Here is a 23978-nt window from a genome sequence, read left to right on the forward strand (position 1 = left end):
CTCCGGCAACTAACTATGACAGCATGTAAACACAATGATACAGAAGCAACAGGTAACATGACACACTGATTTTTTCCTCCGTGAGAGAGAAATGCAGAGAGGCTGCTCCAGATATGGTGGGAGGGGTGAAGCTCTTACCTGTTCACAGACGTTACACATTACATGGAACTAGAATAAACATCTCATCTCATCTCATCTCATTATCTCTAGCCGCTTTATCCTGTTCTACAGGGTCGCAGGCAAGCTGGAGCCTATCCCAGCTGACTACGGGTGAAAGGCGGGGTACACCCTGGACAAGTCGCCAGGTCATCACAGGGCTGACACATAGACACAGACAACCATTCACACTCACATTCACACCTACGCTCAATTTAGAGTCACCAGTTAACCTAACCTGCATGTCTTTGGACTGTGGGGGAAACCGGAGCACCCGGAGGAAACCCACGCGGACACGGGGAGAACATGCAAACTCCGCACAGAAAGGCCCTCGCCGGCCACGGGGCTCGAACCTGGACCTTCTTGCTGTGAGGTGACAGCGCTAACCACTACACCACCGTGCCGCCAGAATAAACATGAAATTATAAAATATTATGATGTCGTTTTTAACACATTTAAGAAGATGTATATGTTGACACACTGCTGTGGTAAAAGGGGAATAAATCACTTTATGGTGTGCTGTAACTCCACCTCATCACGCCACACTGTTGTTGATTAGTTTCCTTGATCAGCCTGAAACGGTCAGGCTTCCCATTTTCTCTTCTCCTCACTTCTTTGCATTTCTTTATTCTCCCTTCCCTTTCTTGTTCTCTTTGTTTACTCTGTTCTTCTTCTCATTACCCTTTTTTAATGTATTCGACACAGCCCTTCCCTTCCCTTCTTGTTCCAATCTCTCATTTTTTTCCCCTTTTCACCACTTTTTTATACTATTCTCTCATTTTCTCCTCTCTTCCTCTGTCATTGTCATTATTTCTCTCTTCTTTTATCTTGTACCTTCTATTTTTCTTAGTTTCTCTTTTGCTTTCTCTGCTATGTTCTTATCCTCAGTTCTCTTGACTTTTCTCTTTTCTTTTCTTCCCCCTGTTTTATTTTGTCTTCTCTTCTCATTCACCTCTCCTCTCCATTTATTCTTCATCTGATTTCTTCTCATTCTGTTTTCTTCTCTTTTGTTCTTAAAGCAAATGAGTTCATCTCCTTCCCAGATAGCACATCTACATCAGTCCATCAGAGGTATGACCGGTGGGCCTTCATCGGGCCGACGTCGACGAGCCAATAAAGAAAAAAAAAAAAAGGATGCAGATATTCACTTTAACTGTTCTCATTTTTTTATTCTAAAGATTATTCAATTATAAAAACAGCAGAGTAGTATTGTAACTTTTTATTTTCAGAATCTGTAGAATATTTTCAGAATCCGGCGGCCCGCTAGCGACAGTGAGCGGCAAACACATCTGGTCATCCAAAAAAAGAATAAAGAAACCAAATCACCAACATCTACACTCCAACACTCTGAGCTCCTGGAAGTGTATATACAGTGGGGCAAAAAAGTATTTAGTCAGCCACCAATTGTGCAAGTTCTCCCACTTATAAAGATAAGAGAGGCCTGCAATTTTCATCATAGGTACACTTCAACTATGAGAGACAGAATGGGGGGGAAAGAATCCAGGAAATCACATTGTAGTATTTTTAATGAATTAATTGGTAAATTCCTCGGTAAAATAAGTATTTGGTCACCTACAAACAAGCAAGATTTCTGGCTCTCACAGACCTGTAACTTCTTCTTTAAGAGGCTCCTCTGTCCTCCACTCGTTACCTGTATTAATGGCACTTGTTTGAACTCATTATCAGTATAAAAGACACCTGTCCACAACCTCAAACAGTCACACTCCAAACTCCACTATGGCCAAGACCAAAAAGCTGTCAAAGGACTCCAGAAACAAAATTGTAGACCTGCACCAGCCTGGGAAGACTGAATCTGCAATAGGTAAGCAGCTTGGTGTGAAGAAATCAACTGTGGGAGCAATTATTAGAAAATGGAAGACATACAAAACCACTGATAATCTCCCTCGATCTGGGGCTCCACGCAAGATCTCACCCCGTGGGGTCAAAATGATCACAAGAACGGTGAGCAAAAATCCCAGAACCACACGGGGGGACCTAGTGAATGACCTGCAGAGAGATGGGACCAAAGTAACAAAGGCTACCATCAGTAACACACTACGCCGCCAGGGACTCAAATCCTGCAGTGCCAGACGTGTCCCCCTGCTTAAGCCAGTATATGTCCAGGCCCGTCTGAAGTTTGCTAGAGAGCATTTGGATGATCCAGAAGAGGACTGGGAGAATGTCATATGGTCAGATGAAACCAAAATAGAACTTTTTGGTAAAAACTCAACTTGTCGTGTTTGGAGGAGAAAGAATTCTGAGTTGCATCCAAAGAACACCATACCTACTGTGAAGCATGGGGGTGGAAACATCATGCTTTGGGGCTGTTTTTCTGCAAAGGGACCAGGACGACTGATCCGTGTAAAGGAAAGAATGAATGGGGCCATGTATCGTGAGATTTTGAGTGAAAACCTCCTTCCATCAGCAAGGGCATTGAAGATGAAACATGGCTGGGTCTTTCAGCATGACAATGATCCCAAACACACCGCCCGGGCAACGAAGGAGTGGCTTCATAAGAAGCATTTCAAGGTCCTGGAGTGGCCTAGCCAGTCTCCAGATCTCAACCCCATAGAAAATCTTTGGAGGGAGTTGAAAGTCCGTGTTGCCCAGCGACAGCCCCTAAACATCACTGCTCTAGAGGAGATCTGCATGGAGGAATGGGCCAAAATACCAGCAACAGTGTGTGAAAACCTTGTGAAGACTTGCAGAAAACGTTTGACCTCTGTCATTGCCAACAAAGGGTATATAACAAAGTATTGAGATGAACTTTTGTTATTGACTAAATACTTATTTTCCACCATAATTTGCAAATAAATTCTTTAAAAATCAGACAGTGTGATTTACCTACGATGAAATGATAAGTGTACCTATGATGAAAATTACAGGCCTCTCTCATCTTTTTAAGTGGGAGAACTTGCACAATTGGTGACTGACTAAATACTTTTTTATCCCACTGTATATATATGAGATGAACTTCCAGTTGGCATGGGAGGAAAGTGGCACAAATTAAAGGCTTGAGAATGTCTCTATTAACAATAGGGAGGCTTAATTTAACAAGTCCCTTCATTAGAGGCTCTGTGATTCTAATAAAGGTCATTGCATCTCGTTCAGGCTCAGGTGTGTTTCTCACACAACCTCCAGCTCCTCATCCAATTACCACACAGCTGTAACAACTCTTTCTTCCATTCATTTCAGCTTTCTACAAATAACTCTGACTTTTCTGCAGATGTACTGTACATGGAAAGCTTATTAAAAAGCGAGGCATGGATTGATTTTTTTATGCTTTTGAATCGCACTCTCAATTCAGGCAGGAGTGTGGTGACAAATTACATGTTTATATTAATGCCACTGAACTCATACATTAGTGTTTTGACAGTCACACTCACACCAGGATTTTTAAAAAATATTTTTCTTTCTTTTGATTTCACAGTTATTTGCCGAAGATGAAGTGAATATCGATGAATCGTCATGGAGACGAAGTTGATATTCACAGAGTCTGAGGTGGATCATTGTTTTAGGATGAAAACACAGATGAGTATTTAAAAAAATGCGTCAGATCACAGAATCCAGGGACACATGTCGGCCCGGGGGCATTTTGAGTTATTGACAGATTCAGAAAGTACAGTTTCTAAGCTTTCCAATGATGCCTTCCATGTGGAGATCTGACAATATTTGAAGAATGTGTGGCCTTTTGAAAGTGTATACTTCTTAAAACAGAAAAGGGAGAAAATCGCCCTCAAAGTTTTCCATCTCAGCTACTCTGGGTGTAGGGCGGGCACATAATGGCGCTCATTTGCATGACATTAAGGAAAGCCCTACCCCCTACGAGCTAGCACGATACTACTTTCATGTAAACAAAGATCACCACGTCAACTTTCCTTCCATGCAAAGTACGGTATGCCCAAAACAATTATGAAGTACAAAAATAAGTCCTAAAGTATACTTTAACGTTTTGTGGTTGAAAAATTACTCACACCGTAAGAAAGAAAGATAGCACGATGATGACACAACTAACACAACACTAGTTTCATGTAAAGCCTCGGTCACAACCGGCCGTACAGTACACGCTCCTACGGCCGGTCTACATGCAAAAAACGCACGGAGAGCGTGCATGAAATGCACGAGGGCGCGCATGTGATGTGCTGATTTTCGAGCCGCAGACCGGCCGCAGAGGTTCTTTGTCATGTCAAACAAACTCTCCGGGCGCCTACGTTTTTTTCAGGTTGCAAGACAAACTTACGGCCAACGCGCGTCTTTCTCCGTGAACAAAAAAAAAAACACAGCGATTTGGGAAACACCAAAGATCGCACGGCCAAAAAATCGCACGTCCGGTTGTGACCTAGGCTTAACCAAACCACAACACTCTCCATTACATGCAAAAATAACCACACAGCCTTAGATTAATAAACTCACCCCATCAGAAAGAGAAACAGCGCCTTGCACACACCAATGCCTCCGATGGAATGTAGTCCTAGAACGGTCCGTGTATCATCCGATCATTCAAGTATTCCATTCAATCTGGAAAACGAGGTTGCGGTTTTTTTTGCTAGAAATGGTTATCTCCGATGTAAATACCGTGTTTCAGCTCCTCTGCGCTCTGTTTAGTAACTCATTCCATAGTGAAATCACACACCTGTATGCAGTTAAGTAGCCATGAGCTCAACTCGCATCGTACAGCTGATTCGCGAAAAAAAAAAAAAGACTTAAATCGTCACGTGAATGGCCCATATGGTAATTTACCCACACCCCCCAGCAGGCTACAGTCCTGACAAAAACGAGACAATTTGCAACAAAAAATATATGCTTTTCCAACAAAACAATCTATTATCTGAAATACTGATTGCATTCTTCAAGATCTCAACTTGCACATGATGGAAAAAAAACAAAAATCACAAATTTCGAAAAAAAAAAATCCTTCTTTTGCGATTATCTCGGATTCGTTTCGGCCGACGTGTCTCTGGATTCAGTGAGGGGTCACAAATTATTAAAATTTGCATGCAAATGTACGGTAATAACGGTGCGGTGCAGACTTGTGTCACTTATCTATGCTGAGTCACATAAAATACGTTGCTTTGAAATCGATAAAATAAACCACAATCAATCCCACCTTACCTTTGCATAGTTTTAGACCAAACTTCAAAGTATCTTTAGTGCTTTTAGGAACAGCATTTTCTTTCATCATTTGTAATAACATTACAGGTATTTAGAAGACGCACTTACCCAGAGCGACGTTCAAAACACCCAGTGCAGCCTGGGGATAGATGGTTTGCTCAAGGGCACTTCAGCCATTCCTGCTGGTCCAGAGAATCGAACCAGCAGCCCTTTGATTCCGCAGCTGCTTTTCTAACCATTAGCCCATGGATTCCCTGCGACCATTTTGGCCACTACTTTGCTGAGTCGCTCGAGGTGATTATTGAGAAATAGTCTGAATCTCAGATATTTTCTAGTTCTAGTAAGGACTCTTGCTGCTGCATTTTGAACTAACCGGAGCTTGTTTATGCACTTATTGGAACATCCAGACAGTAAGGCATTACAGTAATCCAACCTGGAGGGAACGAAACCATGAACTAGTTTTTCTGCATCATGTAGTGACATTAAATTTCTTATCTTAGCAATATTTCTGAGATGAAAGAAAGCTATCCGGGTAATGTTATCAATGTGAGTTTCGAATGAAAGACTGGGGTCAATAATCACTCCGAGGTCTTTTACTGCTGCACGTGAAGAAACAGAAAGGCCATCCAGAGTTACTGTGGAATCAGAAAACTTACTTCTAGCTGCATGTGGTCCGAGTACAAGTACTTCAGTCTTGTCAGAGTTAAGCAGAAGGAAGTTAATCAGCATCCAGTGTCTAATGTCCTTCACACATTCTTCAATTCTATTAAGTTGGAAACTAATACAATGTTTACGAATAATATCACCCAGAGGGAACATATATAAAGAAAAAAGCAGTGGACCCAAGACTGCATTACTGTCGCACAATTAAAACGTGCCAGATCAGTCGGCTGGTGGGTTTTTTAAATAATAAATACATGCGTGTGTTTTTGTGATAAATCCATATTATACTCAGCATATTTCCCACATTAATCAATATAAAGTCCCTGCATCTTTCAGGTTTTTTTTTTAATCAAGGCTGAATACTTTCTTCTTTGCTGCTGCCATTTATTAAATCAAATTTGAGACTTTTAATTTGATTTCTTTCAGCACAACCGCAATGCATGATGGGATATATCGCTTTGGTTAGTGACCATCATTGTACACTACTTTTCGTGATGCATTGTGGGATACTTTGAATGCAGTATATAGGGTGTAAATAGTCCTCACTTAGGTTTTGGACAGCAATACAAAATGGCGTCCTCACTATACAGTGCCCTATATAGTGAGTAGGGAGCGATTTTGGACACGGGGGTTGTCAAAAGACGCGCGTGCCCTCTTTCAAATGCTGATGTAATCAATCCGGAAGTTTTGTTTGTTTTGATAGCAATCAGGGAAGTTTGAAAAAAGTAGGCAGTAATCATCATTTAAACTCGTTTTTGTGCAATAGTTCGTTTGGAAAACAGTTTTCAAAATGGCGGCACTGACACCTGGCTGACACTTCTTCACGTTTCGAAGTCTCGCACAAGTCTCGTGAAGATCGCGCGGATAAGCGACGCCTAGTCTGGCTAACGCGACTTCAAAGCTCTACGAGCTATTGGTCTGGCCAAGATATTAAGCCCAACCGTTTCCCAGAGTTTCCCAGGTTGACCCGCCTCCCTGAAATGCCTCAGTTTGCTACTGGTCGAAGCCAGAAAAGGCTGTGACGAAGCTTAAACCAATCACATCACTCTTTCCTCTGACGTATGTGACGCGACGGGGCTAACTGGTAGATCAAACCATAGACATCCTATTATTAAACTCTTACCGAAGCCGGTCGGAAGCAAGGCGAAAACGTCCTTCCTTTCAATAAATACCTCCAGGGCTGCTCTTTGCTCCGTTTTCAATGAGAACTTCCCGTTGAATGCTTTCAATACAGCATTCGTGAATGAAGCGCTTCCGGCATAGATTCTGTAAACAATCTATGGCTTCCGGTCGCAGTTCTACTACGTCACTGCCTTGAACACGCCTCTACCCAGGGCCGTTGGAGATGCTCAAAGTTGATTGGTTCCCGATTTTTCGGGAGCTTGGAAGAGCTGTAGATAGCTTGCCTGGCCAGACTAAGCTCGCAACCGGCCCTCATGTTGCGTCACGCTTAGGATGGGCGGGCCCAGGCTAAGCGACGCCTGCCGTGGACCAAACGAACTAAATTCAACACGGCTAAAAACCGAATAGGCCGATAAGTATCATATTCAATTGCAATTAGTTGCCAATATGAGTTATGATATAGGGTTACTAAAATCGAAAACATAATTGAATAACACGTTAATTAAGAAATAAAGCAAGTTTAAAAATGACTTCAGTTCTCCTTTAATGCATAATCTATATTAAATAAATGAAAATTTCTTTATTCTAAGACACAAATTCAGTTTTGAAGGATGCTGGATGAAGTGCAGAGACTAAAATGTTCATATTTTGTGAATTGTACTCTGTAATTTATAATTCTGTTCAACTTTAGCCATGTAATGACAATGATAAGGATGATGATGATGATGTGGAGGAGGAGGATGTTTGGACCAGCCAGAACTCATCCACTTTCGTAAACAATTTGCTATTCAGACTAATGTGATTGATTAAGGCTGAAAAGCTGAAATGAATCATTAAAGCCGTGATTGTGTTTATGTCCACATATGTAATTTCTTGCCATGAGTCGCGAGTAGGCATTTTGGCAGCGTTCACATCCTCCGTAATGAGCTATAATGAGCTCAGTGGGTTGGGACGTGCCGCCGAACGCCATTGTCTTACAAAAGCCCTCGCTTCAACATGCACTCTTTTGAGTGGAAATAAAAATTCCAAAGTTTTTGATTTTTGTTTGGTTTTTCATGGCAAGTGACATACAGAATGCATTTTGAGTGATATTTTTTTTCTTCACCTTTTCTAGACCTTGTTGGCTAGCACCCACCGACATGCCAGATTTCTTCTTTATTTTAAAGCCATAAACCTTTCGGACAGACACCGAGAAACCGCTGAGAGTGATCCTTTGCAGCAAATACATTCTTTGATAAGTTAACTAACCTTAAATCCAAGTTCATTTTAAAGTATATTCTTTTCGAGGTGACAAACAGATTTGTTGTCATTTTTTTTCTTCCTTGCCTCCAGCCTTCTAAAAGACCTTTATGCTACAAATCTGCCTCTTTGTCAGCCAGCTCAGTAAACCTGATTCTCCTGGATCGAATTTTCCTTTCAGCTGGCACTAAACATGATTTCTGTCTCCATAACACAAATCTGCTTAGCGGCGAAGCAAGTAAAGGTGCAATTCGGAATGCAAATGAGCTTGTTCATGCATGCTATTTTAAATGTCATTGTTAACAGATTGCCGGTAAACAGGAAACAAATTCAAAGTGCCATTTCTTTCTTTGCCAATTAGTGTCCTTTAATGGTGCTCGCGCAAAGTCAAGCCTTTTAGTCGCTGCTGATTCTGTTAACTTTGCTGTATAATTCTGAAATTAATGCAACAATAGCAGAGGCACATAATGCACTACAAATATTACCTCAGGCTGATCGAAAACACTCTCATCATTTCCAATCTGGAAGAATTCACATGATTCATAACGAGCAGCGTCGATCTTCGAGATGACAGCGAATCGAATTATTTTGCATTTCCAAAATGATTCGCTTAAATGTGGGAACGATTTGATTCAATCGGAAACATCATTCAAACTATCTTTTGAGTCAGTGATTGAGTTTAACGTATCCAAGGTATTTCTACCTCAGTGCTGTTTAATTCTGGATTCTGATTGGTCAGAAGACTGATTTATTATTGGTGTTCTAACAGTACTGCACATGCTCTAATAAATTTTTGTTTCTGTAGTAACAACTTAAGGAATTTGATCAACAGACATTCCATACACACAAATCAATAATGTGTGTAATCGATAATATGGAGATATTTTCTAGAAAGAGATGTGATTTTTTGCATTTAGCAAATTAATTTCACACATTGGAAGGAGTCTCCAGTGTCAGCGCTTTGTAACAGTCAGACGTAAAGCTGTTAAAGTTTTCTGACGTCTTCAGGACAGAGAAGTTCACCATTTTAATTTCCACTAGCATGGGTAGCGCAAATTGTTTCTCTCACTCAGGATCTTTGTACTTTCTTCTTCTTCTTCTCCTGATGTTATTTAGGATGCTATTTCTTCCTCAGTTTTCAACCAATCATCACCAAATTTCACATGAAGAATACCTCTGGGATGATTTATGTTGCTAGGACTTTTGGTGCTGATCTGGATCACTGATCCAGAATGATCCATGAAAAATGGGATTTTTTTCAATCACTTTGAACTCTGTCAATTTTCATGATTTATTTATTTATTTTCAGGGCAGCAGGATACAACTTTTCCTCACTAAGCATCATTCTCTATCTCTTACTGTTCCGGATCCATAGGGTGTGGTGACCAGACGTCCCAGCTAGCACAAAATACTGTGACTTTAGTCACAGTCTCGATCTAGTTTTTGCTGTAGTTTTTGTTTATAGCTCCTATAACATCAGTGGAAGCAGGAACTAACCTGGCCTGAGTTTCCCAAAAGCATCGCAGCACAAAGATTGTTGTTAAATGGTAGAGGAAGCACCACAATGAACTCTCTCTCTCTCTCTCTCTCTCTCTCTCTCTGTCTCTCTCTCTCCTACTTAAGATGCTCTTAGCATGTTAGTGTGAAGAGGCTTTTGGGAAGCCCACCTCTGGTTTGCAGACATGTCACAGTATTAAATGTAACTTTAAACAGATAAAAATGAAGACGTGTTGTTCATAGCAATACAATTTGTAATTATTAGCTCATCCAGCCGACAGGTGATGAGTTTATGCCATTATGTGTCATCCATTGTCCATCCGGCGGCGTCCACATTTCATGGAAATCACTTTTTCTTTTTCAATTCTTCACTGATTTTTATTCTTTTTGGCAGGAAGGTAGGTTTGCCTGGGGTGCATTTAGCTTCTACCCAAATTTGCATAATTGCAATTAATAATGAAGATATGGAGTAATTAATCAATCCCTAATGAGCAGTTTCCACACAAATCGCTTCTTCTCCCTCAATTTTCACCGATTTTGATTCTTTCTGGCATGAAGGTAAGGGGACCTTGGGTCCATAGAACTTCTACCCAGATTTGCTTCATTACAATTATTGATGAAGTTATGGACGAATTAAGCCTTAATGACCAGTTAAAAAAAAAAAAATCACTTCTTCTCTGTCAGTTCCTCGCCGTTTTGGATTCTTTCTGGCAAAAAGATCGGTATTCCTAGGGTGTATATACCATAGCTTCTATATATAGCATGTATATAGTATATATACAGTAGCTTACAACATTTATTGCGCAAGGTTGCCCACTTTAGATTGTTCCTCCTGGACTAAACGGGGCCGGAGTGAGCTACGCCGTCATTGATGGGCTCGTTCGCAAATTTCTGTTCCTGATTAAATACAAAATACACTTCAGGATGTTTTGTTAAATAGGAAACTTGTGGGATGGTAACAGTAACTCTTCATTACAGTGCTGCATCATTGATTATTCTCATATAACATCATGACATGGAGTGTTTTATTCCTTGTTTCAAGTAGATTAAGGCATATTTCTGTGTTACTGATGTCAACATTAAAATAATATGTCAAAGATATGTTTTCAAATCTGTTAATTTTGGTCAGAATTACCAAATTATTCGATCCATACAAAAAGATACAGTCAAATTTCACTAAATTGCGCCATGACCTAATGGTTCAGGAAGCAGCTTTGGGACCAAAAGGTCGCCGGTTTGACTCCCTGGACCAGCAGGAACGGCTGAAGTGCCCTTGAGCAAGGCACCTAACCCCCAACTGCTCCCAGGCTGCTCTGGGTATGTTGTGTGCTGCTCTGGATAAGAGCATCTGCTAAATGCCTGTAATGTAATTGGTGAAGTCAGTGGTCAGAACTTTTTCCTCCAAATCCATGAATCTAAAATCCTGCTCTTGCTGCTGATTAGAATTGTTCCGAATCTTGTGTGAGATCTGTTTGTCTTTAGCTGCAGCAGCAGGCCTCATCAGCGCAACAGCTCTGAATAGTGTATTGTAATGCGTATCATTAGAGAGAAGCTGATGCGAACTGTAAAGCCAAGCTTCTTCACGATCTGCTCTAATTGTAAGCGGCGCCCCGGACTGATTAGGAATTCAAACTTTCATCGCATGACCCTCGTCGATCTGCTGCTCGTCCAACATCTCGCTCCTGTCTGCTGCTAATTTAGCGAGGCGATGTTTAAGTCTGCCGAGCAGAACGTCTTCGCCAGATATGAAAATGGAGCCTGCGAAGCCAGAGATCACCCAGAGAAACAGAGGTTATGCTAATTCAGCCTCGCAGACATACGCTGTCAAATGAACAGTTAAGCGAGTGCCAAGCAGATAATAGAAAGGAATGTTTAAAGGAGGAGAGATAAAAATGGAGAGCGACAGAGGCAGAAGGAAGAGTACAGTGTGTGAACCAGGCTGTCAGGATTCAAGCGCTTCCTCATTTAGAGGAAACAGAGCTTCTGGGTCGTATGATATGGTAATATCTCTGGAGACGTTTGTGGTTTGTGAAATTTGCTCCAGCTGAGTTCGTAGACTTCATACCATTCATACAGTTTAGCATCATATTTTCTACCATAGTACTGTTGAATATTTTATTCCGATTGGTCTGAAAGTGTTGATGAATTAATAGTGCAGCTGCAAATCATAAAAAAAGATTAAAAACGAGTGTAATCATTGGTGTGATGAAGTTATCTGTAATGAAAGGCTTATTTCACATTTATGGAAGGAGTCTCCAGTGTCAGATACTTTCTTGGTCACATGACAAACTACTTTTTTTTTTTTTTGGTCGTATTAACAAAAGACAGAGAAACGAGAAGTTGGTGAAGAAATGACTGTTGATATCTACTACAGTATATAACTGCTTTTTTCTATCCACATTCACGGGATATGAGCAATCGTGCACTCTGATTGGCTATGCTATTACAAGGATATCAGCTCATATACCATGAGTAGAGAAAAACAAAATGGCGGAGCATCTTACTGAATCAACCGAGGATGAAATAAAAACTCCACTCGAAAACAAAACCCCCCAAAAATACAAAAAAAGCAACAACGTATGCAATAAAAGTATTTGATGGTAAGAACATATCTTTTTTACTATTATTATTTTTCAAGAATTATTATCGCATTTTTCACAAATTGCTCCTGTCATTTTACCGGCTTGTTCACGTTCTAAGCGGAAATTATTTTGTCGGACATTTTGTATAAAGTTTTAATTGATCGCATTTGCAAAAAATAAAAATAAAAATGCTCTGTTTCTCAAAATCCAGTGAATGTGGATAGAATAAAACAGTTATTCCACTCAATCTCATCGTACATGGATTACAGACAACTTGGTGCTGTGCGCCTCATCAGCTATCAGCTCATGTACGACTCGATTTCGTGGAATAACTGTTAAATATAACGCAAGTGAGAACAAGAACTCTGGATGTTCCACAACATTAAATATAACCTTAAATGGATAAAAAGTAACTTTGTTCATGAAGAAAATTTTTGTTCTTTTAAAAATTAAAATAAAAAAAAAACTGTTGGCAAGGGCGGCACGGTGGTGTAGTGGTTAGCGCTGTCGCCTCACAGCAAGAAGGTCCGGGTTCGAGCCCCGTGGCCGGCGAGGGCCTTTCTGTGTGGAGTTTGCATGTTCTCCCCGTGTCCGCGTGGGTTTCCTCCGGGTGCTCCGGTTTCCCCCACAGTCCAAAGACATGCAGGTTAGGTTAACTGGTGACTCTAAATTGAGCGTAGGTGTGAATGTGAGTGTGAATGGTTGTCTGTGTCTATGTGTCAGCCCTGTGATGACCTGGCGACTTGTCCAGGGTGTACCCCGCCTTTCGCCCGTAGTCAGCTGGGATAGGCTCCAGCTCGCCTGCGACCCTGTAGAAGGATAAAGCGGCTACAGATAATGAGATGAGATGAGAACTGTTGGCAAATTGTCATGGTAGAAGAGAACTGAAACACTTGTTGATGCAAGTTATAAAACAAATAACTTCACACTCTTCACACACTTTATCACACCACCTCCACCATTGATTATTTTCCTAGAACAGTGTTTTATTCCTTACTTCGAGTAGGCTAAGGCATATTTCAGTATTGTTCATTTTAAAATTGAAGGAGAATATCTCATCTCATCTCATCTCATCTCATCTCATTATCTCTAGCCGCTTTATCTTGTTCTACAGGGTCGCAGGCGAGCTGGATCCTATCCCAGCTGACTACGGGCGAAAGGCGGGGTACACCCTGGACAAGTCGCCAGGTCATCACAGGGCTGACACACAGACACAGACAACCATTCACACTCACATTCACACCTACGGTCAATTTAGAGTCACCAGTTAACCTAACCTGCATGTCTTTGGACTGTGGGGGAAACTGGAGCACCCGGAGGAAACCCACGCGGACACGGGGAGAACATGCAAACTCCACACAGAAAGGCCCTCGCCGGCCACGGGGCTCGAACCCGGACCTTCTTGCTGTGAGGCGACAGCGCTAACCACTACACCACTGTGCCGCCCAATTATTATTATTATTATTATTATTATTATTATTATTATACATTCTCATAAGTATGATTTTTTGTTGAAGGAAATGTGAATATTTTCTCAAACTGTTTACATGGAAAATTAAAATTATTGTGTTTGCTCTTTTGCCAGTTTGGGTGCCAATATTTATGGAACTTTATGTGACTATTATTTCAGGTAATTTCTGACACAAACAAGCCAACCAACCTGAAAGACAAGAGCACTTCATGAAAATTGAACGTGTACAGAAAGCTTAATTACCTGCTCAAAAAGACACACGTGTGTGTGTGTGTGTGTGTGTGTGTGTACACACCTGTGAATCTGGCTCCAATGCTGCCTCGAAATTCTTATTTTTCAGCTTTCGCGATGGTGTAAGTGAATGTTTCTCAAGGTTTGATCTCACACACACGTTGGGATTTTGTTCATGCTCTTGAGCTGGGATTACACCACAGGTTATTATATTCACTCTGCCAGAGGCCTTATCACCTCCCAGCGCTAATGGAAGGATGGAAAGAATGCAAGAACAGAGAAGGAGGAGGGAAAGAAGAGAAAAACTAAGGAGGAAATTCAGATGTGTGTTAATGGCACCCCTCCATGTTTGAGCGGCAGAGACAGATGTTTTCTGCCTCTGCGACATCTCCTGCTGTTCTTGTACTATCACTCACGTCTCTCTCTCTCTCTCTCTCTCTCTCTCGTGTCTTTTCATCTCCTCAGCTCTTGCTCTTGTGCTCCGTTTCCCAGGGGACTCATTATGGTGTGGTGCTTGGTGCAAGTTAATGGAGGGATAATGAATTTCTGAACTAATCTATATTAAAGCTGTGCTAAAGTCAGGGACGAGAGAGAGAGAGAGGGACTTGATGATCAGAAAACAAACTCCGCCCACCTGACTTTGTGGGTCAGGGCTTTGTTTACTTTCTCAATGTGAGGGTAAGCCTTCTTCATGGCAGAGGCCACACCCCTTTTACTTTATAAGCCACACCTCTTTTCTTAGACTGAGACAGAAGCCATGCCTCTTTCACTTAGACTGAAGCACACAGGCCACACCTCCTTCCCTAAGACTGAGACACAAAGCCACTCCTCCTTCTGCATGTCTGAAGCACTGAGGTCAGGTCTCTTTCACTTACACTGAGGCACAGAAGCCACGCCTCTCTTCTTCGACTGAACACACAGGCCACGCCTCTTTCACTTCATCTGAAGCACAGAGGCCACGCCTCTTTTCTTATACTGAGCCAGAGGCCACACCTCCTTTCACTGGGACTGAGATACACTTGCCACACCTCTTTTTCTAAACCGAGAGAGAGGCCACACCTCTTTTCTTAGATTGAGACAATGGCCACGCCTCTTCCACTGAGACTGAGGTACAGAAAGCAGGTGTCTTTTCCTAGGACCGAAGGCCACGCCTCCTTCATTGGCAGTGAGAAGAATAAATATAAAATTAACACATTGTGTTCCAAACTAATTCTAAACCAAATAAACAACAACAAATTCAAAATGTTTGTCTCAGAAAATGCAGACTCACATGATGGAGCGGTTTCTGATGTAAAACTGATTCCCCAGAGCCGGCGCGTACAAACTTCTGAACATAATTAAGCAGCGTCTGAAATATAAACATGAAAAACATTTCTAAACCATATGCACCGACAGATTAGTCCATTTAGTCTCCAATAAACTGTCAGCTTTCATTTAGTGCTCATTATACAGTCTCTCTTTCTCTCTCTCTTGCCTTACTCTTCTTTCATTCTTTCTTTCTTCGTCTCTCTCCTTCCTTTTCTTTCTTCATTCTTTCTCTCACTTATCCTGTCTGTCACTCTGTCTCCCCCTCTCTTTCTTTCTTTCTTTCTTGCTTTTTTCTTTCTTTCTTAGTCTCTCCTTCCTTCTCTCTCTCGTCTGTCTTTCTTTCTTAGTCTCTCCTTCCTTCTCTCTCTCATTTTCTTTCTTTCTTTCTTAGTCTCTCTTTCCTTCTCTCTCTCATTTTCTTTCTTTCTTTCAGTCTCTCCTTTCTTCTCTCTCTCTCATTGTCTTTCTTTCTTAATCTCTCCTTCCTTTTCTTTCTTTCTCTCCTCTCTCTTCTTTCTTTTCTTTCTTTCGTTCTTTATCACTTATCCTGTCTGTCACTCTGTCTCCCCCTCTTTTTCTTTCTTTCTTTCTTTCTTTCTTTCTTTCTTTCTTTCTTAGTCTCTCCTTCCTTCTCTCTCTTGTCTGCCTTTCTTTCTTTCTTAGTCTCTCCTTCCTTCTCTCTCTTATTGTATTTCTTTCTTAATCTCTCCTTCCTTTTCTTTGTTTCTCTCTCTTTTCTTTCTTTCTCTCTTCTTTCTTTTCTTTCTTTCGTTCTTTCTATCACTTATCCTGTCTGTCACTCTGTCTCCCCCTCTCTTTCTTTCTTTCTTTCTTTCTTTCTTTCTTAGTCTCTCCTTTCTTCTCTCTCTGTCTTATTGTATTTCTTTCTTAATCTCTCCTTTTCTTTGTTTCTCTGTCTCTTTTTTCTTTCTTTCTCTCCTCTCTCTTCTTTCTTTTCTTTCTTTCGTTCTTTCTATCACTTATCCTGTCTGTCACTCTGTCTCCCCCTTTCTTTCTTTCTTTCTTTCTTTCTTTCTTAGTCTCTCCTTCCTTCTCTCTCTTGTCTGTCTTTCTTTCTTTCTTAGTCTCTCCTTCCTTCTCTCTCTTATTGTATTTCTTTCTTAATCTCTCCTTCCTTTTCTTTGTTTCTCTCTCTTTTCTTTCTTTCTCTCTTCTTTCTTTTCTTTCTTTCGTTCTTTCTATCACTTATCCTGTCTGTCACTCTGTCTCCCCCTTTCTTTCTTTCTTTCTTTCTTTCTTTCTTTCTTTCTTTCTTTCTTTCTTTCTTCTCTCTCTCTCTCTCTATGTGGCCTGATTAAAAAGACGCAGTTTCAGTGTATTCTTTTTTTTTATCAATGAAACATTTCATTCTTTGACATTTCCCCCCTTTGTTCTGTTACGGCTCTGTGACTTTCTGTGAGATCCATTTTGGAAAATCATTTCTAAAGGTGCAAAAATCTTGTGTGTGTGTGTGTGTGTGTGTAGTGCTCTCGTCCATATTTACAGCTATGTGCAGGTTTAATCGATATTTCTCACCTCTCTGAAACTCCAGACAAATGGAGCTGACGTGTCCAGAGCCGTGATTCTTTAAACTCTCAAAACTCTAATGCACTTTCATTTTACTGAGTGCACCAAGGACGGGGCTGTAATTCATCACCACGCCTGTGGAGAACATCACACTGTAACATGAAGAGCTAGTTAGATAACACACACACACACACACACACAGAGATAACTAAATATACTGTCAAGACTTGGCAACAAGCTGCTGATGTTCAGCAAGAAAGAAAGAAAGAAAGAAAGAAAGAAAGAAAGAAAATTAATGGTATTTGTACTATGTGGAGAAGTTATGCTAGTTTGCCCATCTTTTTTAATCACTGTGGCACTTCAACGTTATGCTAGTTTTTCAATTTGCTCATGTCTTTTATGCTAGCTCTGCTATGCCAGCAGTTACAGCAGACTTTTTATTCATTTATTTTTGTGTGAGATTAGCGATGGTAGCCATTATGGTTTGAAAAGGAAAGAAAAGAATACACCTTGTCAAAAGAAATAAAACTGGTTGGCCAGATCAAATACTGAACAAAAGAAAGTGTAGGGTTTTGAGAGCTGGATGGTCAGGATGTTCTCTGTGGGAAATTGTGATCACTAAAGGATTTATGATGTCTTTGATGCTGCTTCATGAACATCCCTCAGGTCCATCGCCTTCCCAGTCCACCAGGTAATCCACGATTTTACCTGGCCATTGGATTTGAGGATGTCTTGATGCTATATGCAGGTGCACCCTTGATCTCTAAAAGAGGATGTGGTTCAGCTTCAGCTTTATCACTTTCTGGGATGGTGAAGATAGACAAGGTTTGAGCAGAGATGTATCGAAAGTTAGAGCTTGTTCTTGTTGTAGTACTATGGTTACAGTCTGATCTGTAAGATACTGGCTTCACTTGTTTTATGATTTTGCATGAACCTACAAAACAGGGAATTAACTTTCAAGGAGGTGTTTTCACTCTAAGATCTCCCATTAACAACCAGATGATCTATCCAGGGTGTAGGGCTCGATGTGGGAAAGAATGGATGTCAGCTCATTGCTTCAAGTGTCAAACAGCACTTTGTAGTCTGATGTGGGCTAATTCCCAATTTTGTTTTTTTTTTAATCTATTTGTCAATTGCAGGGACTTTGGATGCTTCTCCAGACCATAAGAAGAGTCATGTCTGAGATCCCAGCACACACTAAAAGGGGGTGGGACCAGTGGATGAATGCTTCCAGGAGGTCTGCATGTACTCTGCCCATGGGAGGTACCTGATCTAACCATGCTGATTGTTGGAGCACAAGGCTTGAAGAAGCCTGCTCATCTCTTTGTTGGACCCTTTGATTGGGGGTTGGTACCCTGAGCACTGCAAGCTGGCCTCTTGGTTAGCGTGTCCACCTCTTGTCCAAGAGACTGTTAGTTCTACTTGCGGTTGGGTCATACCAAAGACCATCATAAAAATGGTACCTACTGCCATCTAGAGAGTCACGTCACAATATAGATATGAGTAGTGATTCAAACTTTTGCAGTTACCAGAGGACCAGCCCCCTACCGTAACCCTGGCTCTGTAATAGGTGAGAGGCCGAGGGCTATAGAAACATAGTCTGGCTAACGCAACAAAGCTCTATGAGCTATTGGTCTGGCCAATATATTAAGCCCAACCGTTTCCCAGAGCCCGTGGTTGACCCGCCTCCCTGAAATGCCTCAGTTTGCTACTGGTCGAAGCCAGAAAAGGCTGTGACGAAGCTTAAACCAATCACATCACTCTTTCCTCAGATGTATGCGACGCGACGGGGCTAATTGGTAGATTAAACTCTTACCGAAGCCGGTCGGGAGCAAGGCGAAAACGTCCTTCCTTTCAATAAATACCTCCAGGGCTGCTCTTTGCTCCGTTTTCAATGAGAACTTCCCGTTGAATGCTTTCAATACAGCATCTATGCGTAATAGATGCGGAAGCGTGAATGAAGCACTTCCGGCATAAATTCTGTAAACAATCTATGGCTTCCGGTCGCAGTTCTACTACGTCACTGCCTTGAGCACGCCTCTACCCAGGGCCGTTGGAGATGCTCAAAGTTGATTGGTTCCCAATTTTTCGGGAGCTTGGAAGAGCTGTAGATAGCTTGCCTGGCCAGACTAAGCTCGCAACAGGCCCTCGTGTTGCATCACGCTTAGGATGGGCGGGCCCAGGCTAATAGAAACAGAGATTGGCACCACCTGATGTGGCATGGGAAGGACTTTCGGTACCCTGAGCATTGATGAACATTTAGTGCAGAAGATCTTCTGGATATGAGAGGTCAACTCCAGCATGCTATCAGAAAAAAAAAAATCATAAGGGAGACTGTAGAGTTTGAAGGTCTCCCTGAACAGTACCCTGAACAGCTGCTGAAGAGACAAAGGCTAAAACCCCAACATGGGGTCAGCTCTGTTCTCCAGGTCAAAGGTCAGCAAGTGGACACACACACACTGACCTAACACACACTGGCATGACAAGATCAGCTTGCTAAAAGATTAATTTGTCCCTTTTAACAGGAGTGTCATTTATACCTCAGCAATGTAGAATTAACTTACCCATTTGTTAGCATGTTTCAGATAGCAGTGCTAAATCAACAATTATGCTAGTCTGCCAGATTGTTAGCATGTTTTCACTAGCTGTGGTACACCAGCAGCTACATTGACTCACCTATTTGTTAAGGCTATTTGTTTCCATGCTAGCCATATTACGACAGCAGCTTTGGTCATTTGTTAGCATGCTAACACTAACCATACTAAATGCAGGTCCTATTGAAAGCAGGAAGGAATGTCTTATATTTCCAACATATCATCTTTAAGGCCCTGGTCACACTACAGCTCACGATCGGTTTGCAATTACTTGGTGATGGAAAATCAGTCACATCACCAACAATTGTGTAATGCATGGTCAATGTTTTCTGAGCTTTGCGAGGTGCTATTTTGTGTGTTTCCACCTTGTGAGTGGCCAAAAATGTCACAGAAAATTTCAAATGCATGCATTGCAATTTGGTGGAAATGTTTTCATCGGTAAACTAAGCAGCGAGTATTGCAGATGGGTTTGGGAATACTTCCCAAAGCTCGGGGGACCATCGCCACCAAACACCTCATTTTCATTGACAAGCCATCGCAAAGCATCGCAAGCTGTAGTGTAACCATAGGCTAAAATAGAGTAACAGGATCATCCCAGTTCATCCACACATTCCCTCTGGGTAGAAAAGCCCCATGATGGAACAGATACACTGGGTCAGAAGAGAAGATGGACACAATGCTAATAACTCAAAGAGACATGTAGGTCAGATCGCATCCAGAATCTCCTGGTCGCCATATGGCACACCCCAGGTCCACACTGGACTATCGCGCGCACACACATACTCACATTGGCCAAGCCAAATGTTGGACTTTTTTCAACACAGCCATGTACAAGCTGGAGTTGGTGTTACAGCTAAGCATAGATTTCTAATTAATTTTTATTTCACTTCACCCTATGTGCATAATGAACACCAATTATACTTAGCTCTGAGATTCCAATTTACATGTAGTTAACTTTATTATCATTATGACAAAGTTAGAATCAATTTGTTTAAAGTGTTTATTTGACTTAATGTACATTTGGAGGCAAAATTTTATTTTTAAACATTTAAGAAGAAGAGAGGGTCCCATATACGATTCGTACATTGGGGGAGTGCCTGTTAGAGAGCGCACTTGTCCTGGGCCATCGGCATAGTGAGGTAGGGTGGCCAGTTCCTTTCCTCGCCGCCTTACTTCCCCCAGTGTTTCCACAGGTCCCCATTCACTGCTGGGTGGACAGGGAGTGAGCCCCAGATCCCCGTTGAGCCGAGGCTCGAACCGGGGACCGTTCGCTTAGTGGTCAAGCGCTCTAACCACTTGGCCACTTCGCCTCCAAAACATCTAAGAATAAGCAACAAACAAAAACAACATTCAACACTGGTGAGTATGTTGGTTTGGCTACATAGAGATATGTGATGAAAGCAACTGTTTGAAACATGCCCAGTGCCTGGAGGTGAATGGTTCCAATGGTCATGGCTGCCCTCAGAAAACCTGGTGTCAAGTTGTTGAGCAAGAGCTATGATCCAAAGGAATATCCAGTTGCCTTGCACAAAATCAAGTCAAATTTTTCCTCCGAAAAGAATCAGATGACAATCCAATCCATGCTTGCATGGACTAATAAAGGACTGTAAAGATGATGATGCTTCCAGGAGGTCTGCATGTACTCTGCCCATGGGAGGTACCTTATCCAGCCATGCTGATTGTTGGAGCACAAGCCTTGAAGAAACCTGCCCATCTGGGGGTTGGTATCCTGAGCACTGCAAGCTGGCCTATTGGTTAGCGTGTCTACCTCTTAACCAAGAGATTGTTAGTTCTACTTGCGATTGGGTCATACCAAAGGCCATCATAAAAATAGTACCTACTGCCATCTAGTGAGTCACGTCACAATACAGATGTGCATAGTGAAAAAAAAAATCTAAGAATAAACAACAAATGGAAACAATATTCAACTCTGTTGATTATGTTGGTTTTGCCACATAGAAAGATGTGATGAAAGCAACTGTTTGAAACATGCCCAGTGCCTGGAGGTGAACGGTTCCAATGGTTGTGGCTGCCCTCAGAAAACTTGGTGTCAAGGTGGTGAGCAAGATCTACGATCCAAAGGAATATCCAGTTGTCTTTACAAGATTAAGTCAAATGGAGGAAAAGCATTAGATGACAATCCAACCCATGCTTGCATGGACTAATAAAGGACTGTAAAGATGATGTTGATGAAACAATGAAATTAATGGAATTACACTTTAAGTTCAGCAAGGAACACACTTGGTGTTATGTCAGTATCAGAAAATAATCAGTGATGTGTGCATGGTGTGATGAAGCGGAATTATAGTTCTCACAATGTAGCTGATTATTTTCCAATAACATCATGTCTGGAAGTGTTTTATTTCTCTTGTACCACATCAATTTGCCATTGATAACAAACATGTTACTCATTAAAGAATGGCACGTCGTACTTTTTATCCATTTGTCACTACATTTAATGTCATGGAACATCGATGAAACAAGTTAGTTCCTGTTTTCACTCACATTATGACACTTAACTGTAAACAGTCATTCCCTCTCCATTCTCATCTCATTATCTGTAGCCGCTTTATCCTGTTCTACAGGGTCGCAGGCAAGCTGGAGCCTATCCCAGCTGACTACGGGCGAAAGGCAGGGTACACCCTAGACACGTCGCCAGGTCATCACAGGGCTGACACATAGACACAGACAACCATTCACACTCACATTCACACCTACGGTCAATTTAGAGTCACCAGTTAACCTAACCTGCATGTCTTTGGACTGTGGGGGAAACCGGAGCACCCGGAGGAAACCCACGCGGACAACATGCAAACTCCGCACAGAAAGGCCCTCGCTGGCCACGGGGCTCAAACCTGGACCTTCTTGTTGTGAGGTGACAGCGCTAACCACTACACCACTGTGCCGCCCTCTCTCCATTCTCTTTTCTTCTTTTTCTAAAAACAGTGAATAAGAAAAATGATGCTGCTTATTACATACCATTTCAGAAAAGTTACTGCTTTAACTCTAACTGTTACAGAGTTCTGACACCGGAGACTCCTTCCTTAAGTGTTAAATAAACATATCCTTACAGAATACTAATCAAAGATTACACATGGTTTATGATAAGAAGTGCTGTTACTCTGGAAAAAAAAATATGGCCTCAAGCAGAAATAAGGGGGCCTTGCAGACCAAACAGGACAGGATAGTTGCCATGGAAATGGCTGTATGCAAGTTCACAGCAAGTTTCATGTCAACTAACCAAATGGTGGCCAAGATGTGAGCTCACATCCTGTTTGGTGGCTTTATCATTGAATACAGTCTCAGAACAGGAAATGATAACATGTTTTGAGACCAGAATCATAAATGGCCTGACTTGGGGGGGTGGGGTTAAATGAAATACTTTAAGAGTAATGACTGGAAACATGGTGGCACGGTGGTGTAGTGGTTAGCGCTGTCGCCTCACAGCAAGAAGGTCCTGGGTTTGAGCCCCGGGGCCGGCGAGGGCCTTTCTGTGTGGAGTTTGCATGTTGTCTGCGCGGGTTTCCTCCGGGTGCTTCGGTTTCCCCCAAAGACATGCAGGTTAGGTTAACTGGTGACTCTAAATTGACTGTGAGTGTGAATGGTTGTCTATGTGTCAGCCCTGTGATGACCTGGCGACTTGTCCAGGGTGTACCCCGCCTTTCACCCGTAGTCAGCTGGGATAGGCTCCAGCTTGCCTGTGACCCTGTAGAAGGATAAAGTGGCTTGAGATAATGAGATGAGATGAGACTGGAAACATGCTTGTTTCCTTTTATAGCACCGGCAAGTGGTCAAATTGGGTAATTGTTGGTGAACTCCTTCAGGGTACAGTCCTGAGTCATTTCACCAAGTTTGGTGTAGATATGTGAAAGCTTCACTAAGAAATAGACTCATTTCCTGTTTGGCAGCTAATCAAGACCCTCTGACCAATCAGATTTGAGAATTTGACAGCACTATGGTATTAAACCTTAACACCATGTTTGTTTGATACTTCATTCATATAAAGATGCTATTTTACAACCTGAAAATGTTTCCCCATTTTTTTTTCCATTTAATTTTCATCTTGTTTTCATCTAAAAAAAATAATTTCATCTGAAAAATAAACACCCCAGTGGTCTCTTTGCCCATTTGTGGAACAAACAAAAGTACATTGTGTGCCTGAAGCTATTATAGAACACTAAGGATGGGTGATTTGAAACACGTCTATACAGAAGGATTCTCTGAAAGTATACGTCCTTGTTATGATTATTATTTCATCCAATTCTGAAAAAGGAAAAAAAAAATCTGCTGTTTAAGATGTTTATGTACAAATGACACAGAGAAGCGGAAAGGTATTCTTCTCTTGCTTGCTAATTATTGTATCAGCTTCATTAACCCGAACTTAAGGAGTATCTTCAGAAGGTGTCTTTACACCATATGCTCTAAATCACAATGTCCGCTCTTCCACCTGCTTCAGAATGCAAAATTACAAGAGTC

Source organism: Neoarius graeffei, chromosome 8 (assembly GCF_027579695.1).
Source record: "Neoarius graeffei isolate fNeoGra1 chromosome 8, fNeoGra1.pri, whole genome shotgun sequence".
Lineage (NCBI taxonomy): Eukaryota > Metazoa > Chordata > Actinopteri > Siluriformes > Ariidae > Neoarius > Neoarius graeffei.